We start from the raw sequence: 12,676 nt of genomic DNA on the forward strand, positions 1-12,676 counted from the left end.
CAATTTCATTGACATAGTAAACTGAATGCAATAGACTCACGGCAGAAACACAATAAACATAGCAAACTGAATACAATAGACTCACTGCAGAAACACAATAAACATAGCAAACTGAATACATTAGACTCACTGCAATTTCATTGACATAGTAAACTGAATGCAATAGACTCACTGAAGTTTCATTAACATAGCAATTTAAATGCAATAGACTCACTGCAGCAACATACTGGTATAGCAAATTGAATGCAATAGATTTTAACTGCAACAACACATTGGCCAAACTGAATGCAATAGACTCACTGCAGCAACACATTGGAATATACATCGGATTGTGTGAACGAAAAATGTTTTTATCCCTTGGAATTTAGAATAGGAAATGGAAATGGGACAGATTTTCAATTCCAGAGAGGATCGTTTTATGTCTAAAGTGTAGGGCTATATTTCAATCAATAACATAGGCTTAAAGCCATGACAAATGAAGTCTTTGAAAAGCGTATTGCAATAGAGTATGTAAAAATAGACATTCAATAACAACATTAGTTCACAGAGTTCATTGTCTATATTCTGTCATTTCAATCAGAATAATACATTAGACATTCAACACCAAACACCATGTGAACAACATAATGCGCACTTAATATATATGACATATGCGTAATAATGGTCTCTTCAAATCATGGTTTATTCTTTCTCTTTCTACATTCTGCAACAACAGAGCACTGACTGAAAAGTGAGGCAAGTCAATCAAATGATTATCGATATGGCTTGCTTTTTCTGTGTTTAGTTTGTTTGCCACTTTTTAGAGGATTATCTCCCGGTCCTCTAAAAAGTGGCTGAGTATCCTGATCATCATAGTCCTGCACTGGGTCCTTCCGGGAGAACAGTCTTCAACTGAAAATTATGCCCAGTATAAAGAATACAGAATGAAAAAATAAAAGAATGATAATAAACTTAGTAGACCCTCTGATAACAAAAATTTAAAAAAACCAATGAACCATTCAGTCAAATAAAAAGAGCATATGGGTCAGAAAAAGTGCACAAAACTGCTTAAAGACAGTTTTCAAAATAACCTAAGAAAATATGCATACTTTCTATAAGGTGATGTCAGTTTTTTACTTAATTACTTTTTAACTCTTGACTAATTAATAATTGATTGATAATGCCACCCAATGTTTCTGTGATAAAAAAACTGGCTTTTATTCTAGAATTCATTGAACTTCACAAATAAGATCCAATTGAATTAAATATTTTTGAAAAAAACCAGCGTGCCTGCAAAGTATGGCCTAAAGCCTCAAGCACACTGCAAACTGAATAATGACGCAAAATAATCTAAAAAGTCGTGCAATGCTGACATCGACTGAGTTTAATTTCCATTTTTGGATTCAAATTTTACGATCTCTATCTGTTAATGGCTAAAACGCGAGATCAGATATATGTATACATCGCTTCTGTTTGCACTTTACTGTAAGATATTTTTGCGATCGGATCATTTATCTTAATCACGACGACTTTGTTGTTACTCTTGAGTGAAATTAATTGTGAAAAACACAAAATGGCAGGTAGAATGACAAAGCACTGCTTAAATTTGCTTTGCAAAAATTACAGTGCATTATCATATAAGAACAGATATGTGCGACAATTGATTTGAATGATTTATCTGTACAATCTTTTCTATTGGTGTAAAAAGAGAATAATTAAATTATTTAGTTTCAACCTTCCGACATATTTCTAGAGAAGATGTATGTTATAGAAAACTAAGTAATAAGCACCTAAAACATGCACCAAAAAAGTTCAATCCTATACCATATATGGTTATTGTTGAATAAAAATGATGACATAAACACTGAACAAAACCATTATAAAACAAGAATAAAAACAATAAACAGAGATAGATAGATAAAACCAAGATGAAAAAAAGATCAAATTATTTAAAAAATACTAAAATACACAGAAAAATATGTTATTCATATTAAACGTCAGTAAAAACTTTCTAAATATTGGTTTATATTTGTCTCAACACACACACAAAAATTAACATTATATTACTTGTTGTTTTTATATATGACTATTAGGATACATTTATTACACAACTAAGAACTAAATTAATCATCCAATCAAATGGCAGGATTTTTTTTATCATGATGAATATCTTCAAATTTAATTCCCCTGGGTCCAGCAAACAAAAATTGTATTATAAAACCATGCAGGATATTAAAAAAAACCATTACAACATTTTATATAACAATTTAATGAGAATTTAGATACATTAAATTTATTTCGAATCAATTTAAAAAGATATACAAAGCAGCCGAGTCTTTTCGGTGAAGATGCAGTGCAAACTAAACTAACATAAATCAAATTTATTATTATTATATGTACAATTGTATGTGTATGTATATAATTTATTGTTACATGTAATAACAATTGTTGAATGAAAGGTAAACATTCAGTAAAGTCATGTAAAATTTAAATAAACTTTCTTTAAAAAAATTTAATTTGAAATTATGTTTACTCATCATATTGGGTGTAACAAGCACACTGATAATTTGAAATGTTGTGATGATCAATGTTGGGATTGGCCAATCCACTTGGTGTTAAAGAATATTCGTGTTTAGCAGATTCAAACGTGCACTCTCCCCTTTTGAGTCAAAATGAAATTATGAACTACTTTTTTTTATCTCTTGAGAGACTATTTAATACTATATGTTTGCCATCCGCCGTTTAAAAGAAAAATGGCTACGAAGACACAAAGTTGTCAAGGATTTAAAAACAGTACAACTAATGCACTGTATGTTATATTCAAAATTCAATTATAACTGCTAACTGGTACCTATTTATTCCAGCATACGACTTCTCACATAGAACATTAATATACACATTCTAAAGAATAAATAAATTTATATTTTTGTGTGGTATTTGATCACATTTAGATATTATTTTTGCGTTATACTGTAGCAATGCACTAAATCTATATGAATGTGCTTAATGATATAAAAAGCTATTTGGAGAAGTAATTTGTTTTGAGTAGAATTACATAAATTCTTTAATTCTGAAGACCATAAACCGAGGCATGTTTATTTTCACATTCTATGTTGCGAATAGCATGCCCTAGTAACTTGCTTGTATTTATAAAAAAGCGATTGGAGAAGTAATTTTTTTGAGTGGAATCAAGAAAATCCTACTTACGAACGGCAAGCTGAAATAATGTTCGAAAAAATGTTTATGTAGAAATACTGAGTAGAGTAAAAAAGCAATCAATCTAGTAAATTGGTACACGTCAGCTAATTCACGTGCATATAATATAAGATATAACAAAACTGTTCATTTGAAGCATTAGTATATTCAAAAATTGTTATTGTAACATAACAAATAATCATTTACTAACTAGCGAAGATTAGATTTGAGATATCTACAAAGGGGCAAAGGTCAGTAAAATTGCCGCTGGTGGAGTAATCTAGTAAACAACACAAAGTGACAGCAAACATATTAAATGTGTACACACATGTATGCCTTTTAGTCAGAGGAGGTGAATTCTAATGATGTTATAAAATTACATTTAATTGATCAGTGTATAAAACACTTTATACTTACTTACAAATATTAAAAAAATGATCAGATTAAAGACAGAACTTATTTAGTATTAAGTTTGATAACTTTTGTAGTGTATAAATTTCATTATCATCTACAATTTTAAACAGTCCTCTCAATATTTGTTTTTTAGTGAAAGAAGAACATTTAAGATGAAGATATTTTTTGGGGTTGCAAATTTGCAGTTTCTTACATAAAACATTATTGAACAAACTTAGATGTATATTAATTATTATCTTAAAATCTCATAATTATTGTAAAAGTTTATTACATCAATCAAGATCCGGCTCACAATATTAACAATGTCCAACCGATGAAAAAGATAATTTAGTAAATCACAGTGACAGAGATAAACTAATTAATAAAGACAACCTATTCATCTTTTGTCACCCATTCTTAAAATGAATTCATCTTATTAACAAATATCTATAAATATATTGCTCAATTCTTTGTGAATGAATTGGGAGATTTTATGTGGCATGAACTCTGAAACCAGATATATCTAATAATAATAGAACGCATTTAGAAAAAAAAATGAAACTCTATATCGACATAGACATTCAGTTGTATCTTAAACAAAGCATGAAAGAGGTAATTTAATGTATAATAATATTCAAACAAATGGAATATAAATATGAAATTTGATAATAATCATTTCATATTTTGAAAAATATTCTCCTTAATTTAAAAATATTCTGGTTGATTTTGTTTTTGGAATTTTTATTTGTAACTGTTTATGGATGTACTATCTGAAATCAAAGAAACGGATGAATAAATAAAAGAAACAGATGAATGATTTAAAAACTGTAAATCTGGCAAATTCACAGAAAAATCAGTAAAAAAATAAAAATCACAACTTTACTTGTGTTTTATGAAATTATTAATACGCCATTAAAACAATAATTTAATTATTATATAGAATAAAAAATCGGATTGGTGGAATGTACCATAAATGTATGGGGGTGTTTTACTTCTCCTGAAGAATTACTGTAGTGTCTGTTTACGTGTGTTAGTCGTAATGACAATTTGTAAAGTTAAAACATCTGTGAGATTAGTTTATTAATTCAAATTTTATTCTTTCCATTAGCTTTACTCCATATGGGTATAAAATAATATTATGCAAATAAGAAATTCTGATATTAAAATTTAAATAAAATTGAATTTAATCTACACTAATGGTAAAACACTCTTTTGATATTTTGTTTTACAATGGACATTGCTTAAGTGTTCATTTTGTAAAATTGCCTCTTTGTAATTTACTTGTTTGTGTTAATTGAGAAGTAAAAGTGAGTGATTTTAAATTTTAAACACCAAAGATTACAATGTGGCAGAGCAGAGTTAAATGAACAACTGTACACAGTTATAGCATCCTTGACTCCGATTGACAACTTTATCACTACAGATTGTTTTCAAGCACGCAAAAACTTTCAAACTATCAAAAGAGTTCTCACTAAACACAACGCAAAGCAACTTGGCCAATCAAAAGTGACGGATCTTCCGATCTTAGGAAACCTCCTTTACCACCTAGAAAATCTTGAACACACACATTTTTTCTATAATATTAAAAGCGATGATTAAAAGAAATTGGTTACTTGCAAATATATTCTTTCGTGAGTAAAAGTCATGTAAACCGTCAATACCACCAGCAAGTGATGTTAATTTAAAAGAAAACAAAAAGCATGTGCATAATAGCAAGATATAAGTGCCTCCTATTCCCAACAGTATGTTCTACTGTAATAAATGTTAATAGAAATAAATAGATTTGTACATAATGACGAAACAAATTCTACTTGTTGAACTTTCACATACATAATAATTAGTTAATCATTCTTTCGAGTATAATGGATTGCATTGAGTCTATTCTGTGTTTGCTAGACATCAAAGACCGAAGAGTCAAATAAGTATCGACCATGATGACCTAAATATAGTATATATCATGATACAGTATATCATTAAGTGTCAAATTATCGAGCGGTAAAGACATTCGCTTAAACACTGTGCTCCATACATAGTTGGCCCTCTACTGATGTTAAGATAAACATTTTCAGATTCCTAAAATTTAACTAATGCTACATTGCTTAGACCTTATTTAATTGAAATTAAATTGAAGAGGTGGGGATGGCTAGGGCACACAAATGGAATAGATATACCAGGAAAGTGGAAAAAACACCTGCTGAAAAGACAAACACCAATAACTAGCTTGGAGACAACAGCAATGTACATAAAACATTATGGTATAGAAAGTATATATATAAATACATTGTTTTTTTTCGAAAATATTTTCCCATAACAAGATAGATCATTTCTTTTGACACCACTGAAAAGTATAGTATTCAAGATATTGTGAATAAAATAAGGTAAATACAGTACCGTAAAGCATTGTAGACATCTTCATACACCACTTCACACCAAGTTGACTTTAGGATGTTGAATTTAACCACAGTAGAGAAATAATTGAAAAATACTGAATTTGTTGCACACAGAATAGCAGCCAATAAAAACATCAGAATTCATCAGAGTTTGGAACTTGTAAATGTGTGAATAATACAAATACGGAATGTAGAATTAGATGTATATACTGTGTAATAATGACATAATTGATAGTTACATGGTGGGCTGGGCTTAGTGATGGAGCAATTGTAAACATCAATCATCGTTGTCATGAACACATTTCTCACCTGTTTTCACCTATAGCCCATTAAAATCGCACAAACAATCTCCTCCAAAATCCATCGTGAATTGCAAAAAGTATATTTCGATCAAAATAAAGAGGCCAGGCAGTCACATTTTGCACAGTGCGCTCAAGTTCTTTAACATGCAGTAGAGCGTAAAACTTTCTCTACTACTACACGCTCAGTCTGTATTTGACATTTTACGTTGTTCTGCTTCTATTTGTAACAAACAGTTCTTTCCATTTTTAATGAAAAATACCACCGGCAAACTCTACAGATACAGTTTGTTACATTATGACTATCCAAACATACAAAGAGTATTTTTCAGGTTAAAAATGTTCTGATAATACAATTAGTATTTTATTACATTTAAAAAAGACAATAAGTTACAAATAGTACATAATATCTGAAGTCAATACATGTGTACTATAATCATCTTTGTAAAACTAGAACTAGAATCGTATCTTATTAGTGTCAAAAGTCTATCAAAGTACAGTACAATAAAATAATTAGCATTATATTATCGATTGTACTAAAGCAGTAATCATTACTTCATTATTGTAATAACTGTTAAGACATGACATATCAGAGGAGACAGTGAACGCGATACTATAACTTGATTCATTGTAAACCATATAAAGTACATTTTAGAGAAACTCTAAACAAGGTAGTACTGGTATTGTTGAAATAAGAAATGAAGAGAAAGTAGAAAAAAAGGAAAGACTTTTTTAAAGAAAAGGGTAGAAAAGAAAGAAAGAAGGAAAAAGGGAGAAGAAAAAATAAAAAAGAGAGAAGAACAAAAAAGAAAACAAATTGAAAAAGGAAAAAGAAATGGAAAAGAAATAGGGAAAAATTGAGAGAAAAAAAAGTTTTCAAAAGTAAAAGAAAAGTAGAGACTTTCAGTTGAGATTCTAACTCTGCAGAAGGTGCTCATGTATGTTCAAGTTTGAATTTTTCCTCTTCAAAGTGATATACACAAGATCAAAAGAGGTAACATTAACTTTATAATAATAATTTTACGAATTATGTTATAAAAATTTTATTAGAAATATCATACATTTTTTAAATGCAAGATAGTAAAGATATTATGAAAAAATCCCCCAAATTTGTTAGGTGTTGACTGCTGAATGGGAACTATTTTAATATTGAAAAGAATGACCAATGCCACGTGGTACAAAATCACTAATACCATGTGGTACAAAATCAACCAATCAAATGGGAAAGATATAACTTAGGCGTGTTATAAAACAATATGAAGATAGTGTAGAAAATAACACTGCGTTATGCATGTTCTATTCATGACAAGTTGTACTTAAGATACTAATAATAGAACGTGATAGTACAACCACCTTAAAAAAGATCTCTTAAATGTATTTTGTTTACTTAAAACTTCTCGAATACTCAACATAAAGAACCTTAGCAAATTATCTCTAATTTCTTTATGGTCACATTAAAGTAAAGACTGCCCTTTGCAATGTCATTGCCTTTGGTTTTATTGGGGTGATATTTATGTATACTGACGTGAGCATAAATACCCCCAAGTTTTGGAGTAGATCATCAAACATTTTGCTAAACTTTAATATTGTAATTGCTTTCTTTCTGTTAACCACCTTTACATCTTTTTGTCCATTTTCATTACTAAATAAAAAACGCTTTTTATAACTATAGTATACAGTAGTAGCATGCGTACAATGGTACAAACGAATTGTTTTCCTTTTATTTAAGGATTATGTCAGTCTGGTATTATATGATAACTATCTATTTTAATCAATTATGTAGAAACAAAATCATAAAGTATGATAAAATAAAATGGATGAGAAGTATTTCTAAAAGAAATTTCCAAAATGTTTTCTTAAAGCTGGTTGGAGTGATTCTTTTTACATTTTCTGATCTTTAGAATTCCATTTACAAATTTAATATTTTTGCTATTTATGGCATTTCACTTCAGAATTTTAAATAAAACAAGTGTGATAATGCTGAATTTGTATTCATTTTCAAAAGCGATTTATCAAATTTATTTATAAAAAAAAACCCCTGTTGATTAAAATCCTCATTTCTATCTCACAACATGTTATATTATGTAAACGATTTAGTATGCATTTTATTCTACAGTTGGTGGGGCTGTGATTACATCTAAATAACGTATTTATTGAATAATATTGATTTTGTTAATGCATTCAACCTACTTGGTCAAGCATGACCGTAAGATGCAATAACCAATGACATGGGTTGTTTAGTGCAAATGAAGGTTCTTAAAGATTCGTATAGAGAAGACTACATGCAAAAGGTTCAATGAAATACTGTATTTGGATATTTCTCAAAATTAACTAAAAATATTAATATTTTTTTTGTAAATGAATACATCATTGATAAGTGTGAATTTTAAGATATTGTCTTATTTTAAATAAAGTCTACCTTTTATTTTCATTTTTGATGTTTCTTAATACCTGTTATATTTTTATCTATATTATTATATGAACAAGGAATTTCCAAAAGGATAAATAAAGATAATTTGATTTGATTTTAATTTTATTATTTTTTTAAAAACAAAATCGATGAATAGGCCATTTTTAATGTCAGATACAGTAATAGTTATTTATTTTGAAATGATTGCAATAATTGGATTTTCTATGTGCATTTACTAATATTGAATTAGTATGATGATAAATATTTAATATTCTATAAATTCATTTATTAAAAGTAGAGTTTGCGAATTTTCTTTTTTCTTTTTCTGTTTGTACTTTTGTTAATATGGATGAAATTTCCGAAATAAAAGAAATTGAATTGAAAACCTATTATCATTAATTAATTATAAAGAATGTTTAATATTGCATGATATAATAAAAACAATTCAATTTTTCTTTCATATAATTAATATTAATAATCATTATGATCTAAATTAAAGTTTTTTTAGTGCATTCTATTTTTTTTAAACTTCACTTCACAAAAAAAAATCAGAAATTATCATTAAAACCTTTAAGTTGAGTCGTGACCTGATTATGTATTAGATGAGTCACACAGTCATTTTAAATACATTTGATCATTTTACTATGCAATTCTTGAAGTTGGCTGAGAGCCAAGAAAAGGATTTGGGCATAATCTATTCGTTTTGTAGGTAACACCGATGATGATTTTGAAGATGTTGATGGTGACGATGATTATCACAATGACAATGATGATAATTATATAGTGATGAGGATGATGATTTATATTATCATGACAATGATGATAATTATATTGATAAAGATGATAAAAAAGATGATATAGTTATAATAATAGTGATGAAACTTGATGATAAAAATGATTAATTATGTTGAAAAGTCCCATAACAGTACTGCTGATAAGGTAAAGGAGTGTATCATGATATTAATAACCATAACATCATCATACATTGGAAATTAAATTATATGACGGTTAAAAAATGATCATGAAAAATTAAAATACAAAAATGATGATAATGATATGATGATAAAACTGATGCCTGTTTATGATAGAACACAAATTACCAAAATGAGATTTACTATTTAGTATTGATGTCTACACTGAATGAAGTATTTATAAAAAATCAACTTTCCCCAATCTTGGGCTAGCCCAAAATATCTGGTTTTTGGACAATCTGAAGAATGAATTTTGTATTATTTCCTGTATATCACATCGGGTCTAATCCCACCCTCTACTTTATTTCTGATTTCACAAACAAGCATATCCTCGGGTATAGTCTCAGTTTTGACTTTTGGTGTGGATGTAAGTGAGTTTTTACAAGAAATGCTTGCCAAACATTTTTTTCCTGAACCAGGGTTTGAGTTCAGTACAATGGGAATCTGGTTTCTATTTTTGGAAGAGATTTTGGCATTTGCAGTCCAGTTTAGAATTGTCCTACTGCATTATTTTGAAATGGTCCCTAAGAGATTCCATAATCTACCTTTATGAACTTCAAATAAAGTCAATCAGTGAAAAGACTTCATGCTACAATAAGATGCTTCTATTATTATTATTAATTAATAATTCATGGAGGCTATACCAATCAGTATGATGGAAATATCGGTCAAGTGAATCTGAGAAATTAATTATTAATCTATTTCTTTGATTATGACCAGCAAAGATGGTAATAAATGATTTATTCACTTAATTTCATAATTTCCATACAATAATTTAGACAACAGGTTAATTGAGTACAACATGCATGTTGAGCATCTGTGATATAATGAGCATTATTATAATTATTTTTTGTTGTTGATATGATAACCAAAACATACTAAAGTCTGGTGCTGGTAAACACAGTCAAGTTTAATACACTTTGTGACCAACAGGTTTTGGGTAGTTTTTAGTTTTGTTATTTCATTACAGTAGGACCAGTTGGGCACGCATGGGCATGTCCCAATGCACCAATGGCATCATTTATTTTGGTGGAATAGTTAATTATTGCAAAGGGGTGGTCAAGAAATGTTTTCTTTTCATATCATTGCTCTTTGACCATTGCTGGTTTATCCAAGTAAGCAATAGATGCACGAACTGGATGGCAAGATTCTGTTGTGATTCTAAAGGCTCTTGTAATTGCTCACGCAATAAAACAACTCCTGAAAATCTCTGCAAGGTATATTGAAATCATTGTTTACAGTGTTTTTACTGAATCTCTCAAATTGGTTTGTATATTTGTATTAGGCTTCTCAATGCACTTTGATTATTAAATCATTAATATACAGTAGATAGAAGTCACAGGTAATTAATATAAAAGTACCACCATCATAATTATGATCACAGTTACTGAGCCATATACACAATTATTAATTAGCTGAGGCTTAAATGAGCATTGATTGTAAAAGTATTGAAGTCAAAATCCCATCAGGATTTATAAATGATGTTTTTGCTACAAAATTAGCAAGCTATAAACATCCGCCTATCTATGTTCATTTTATTTCAAAAGTACACATCCAAATCTATTGTCACAGTACAGGAAACCTGTGTATTTATAAACATATTTCTAGTTTCTGTTTTAAATAACTCTTTGATACAGTTACTTGTTAGATAATAATGCTGCAACATTATCTAACGTCAATACTGCCATCATCCTACAGTAGCTGCAGGACTATACTACATGTTGTAGGAAAGTTTTCTTTACGCAACCATATTTTTATGCCACATTGCCCTACTTTTCTGCTGGTACTTGCTACATTAGCCTTACTTAACTCTCTAGACAGAAACCCTGTGATAAACTTGGTTAAATCCTAAACCTACATTTCCAAAAGATTATAGTAGCCAAATGTAGGACACTAATTCAGATATGTTTCCTAGGAAGGCATAAAGAGAAAATAGACAGAAACCTGTATATCTCTTAATTATAAAAAGGATAATAGCAAACTTAAATGAGGTGAGTTTTTACTTCAATTACTTTGTCTCAAAACATGACATAGAAATTGTAAACCAACAGAGACAAGGCACCAAACTATTGTAATTTACTGTCAAAGTGATGAGATAGCTCCTGGAGATATAAAATATAAAAATAGCAACAAACATAGCTTTTTTTGTATTTTGTGTATGGAGACTTTTCTGCGCCTTGTTTAGGCAGACAGCTGGACTATGAAAAGATTGTATTGGATTGATTTTTCAGCCTTTTGAGCCTAATCAAAATGAGAAAAGGTGGAGCAGTCGCAAAAGAGGAAGCATCATTAAAACAAAGACTCCAAATGTTAACAGTTATATCAAACCTAATCATTCAAACGCTGTTGTTTTAATCATGAAAACTATGAAGTTTAAATCATAGAAAAGCACGAATATAGAGCTAGCTAGAATATACTGCCCTCTCATTATTATTATTTTTTTTTAAATGCATTATAATAGAATAATAACCTATACAGATTTGTATCAAGTGTCAACAAGAAATAATTTGTGGCTTACTCAGAAAACAAAAAATTATTATATTTATTACCAAAAATATATTCAAATAGTTTTTTTTACTAGTTTGTTACTGTTTTTTTACTAGATTTATACTAAATTTATTTTTTATTTTTTAACAAAAATTCAAATCAAATGTAACAACTCTTTGTTACAAGTAACATTCCAAGCAAATTTGATTTTGATCAACGCTTTAAACAAATTTATATCAAGCCAAGCGTTGTCGTAAGGTGTCTCTGGGTTCATATCCGAGATGTCTTCAAAGATTAAATAACGATAAATAAGCAGCATAACGTTGTTAGACACTTGATCCTCTAACGAGAAGTAATAAATTTACCTCTTTTCTTCCGTTTCCCAGAGATCCAGTAAATTATCAGGATGTATAGCTCCAACGATTAAATAATCAAATAAGTGTAAACTACATTTCAAAGATCTTCAGGAGACGTAGGTATCAAGAAATAAAATGGGTAATAAAATTAAATAAGATATATTTTATAGTTTAACAGATGTATAAATGACAAAGA

At 29.0% G+C, this 12,676-nt stretch overlaps 1 protein-coding gene across 4 annotated transcripts in view; it reads right to left on the minus strand.

The window, feature by feature from the left end:
- Nucleotides 1–12,676, minus strand: part of LOC144839828 (receptor-type tyrosine-protein phosphatase N2-like) — a 109,883-nt gene that overhangs the window by 38,104 nt on the left and 59,103 nt on the right. The gene's annotated exons all lie outside the window — the stretch shown is intronic.

Source organism: Antedon bifida, chromosome 4, assembly GCF_963402885.1.
Source record: "Antedon bifida chromosome 4, ecAntBifi1.1, whole genome shotgun sequence".
In the NCBI taxonomy this organism is placed as follows: Eukaryota; Metazoa; Echinodermata; class Crinoidea; order Comatulida; family Antedonidae; genus Antedon; species Antedon bifida.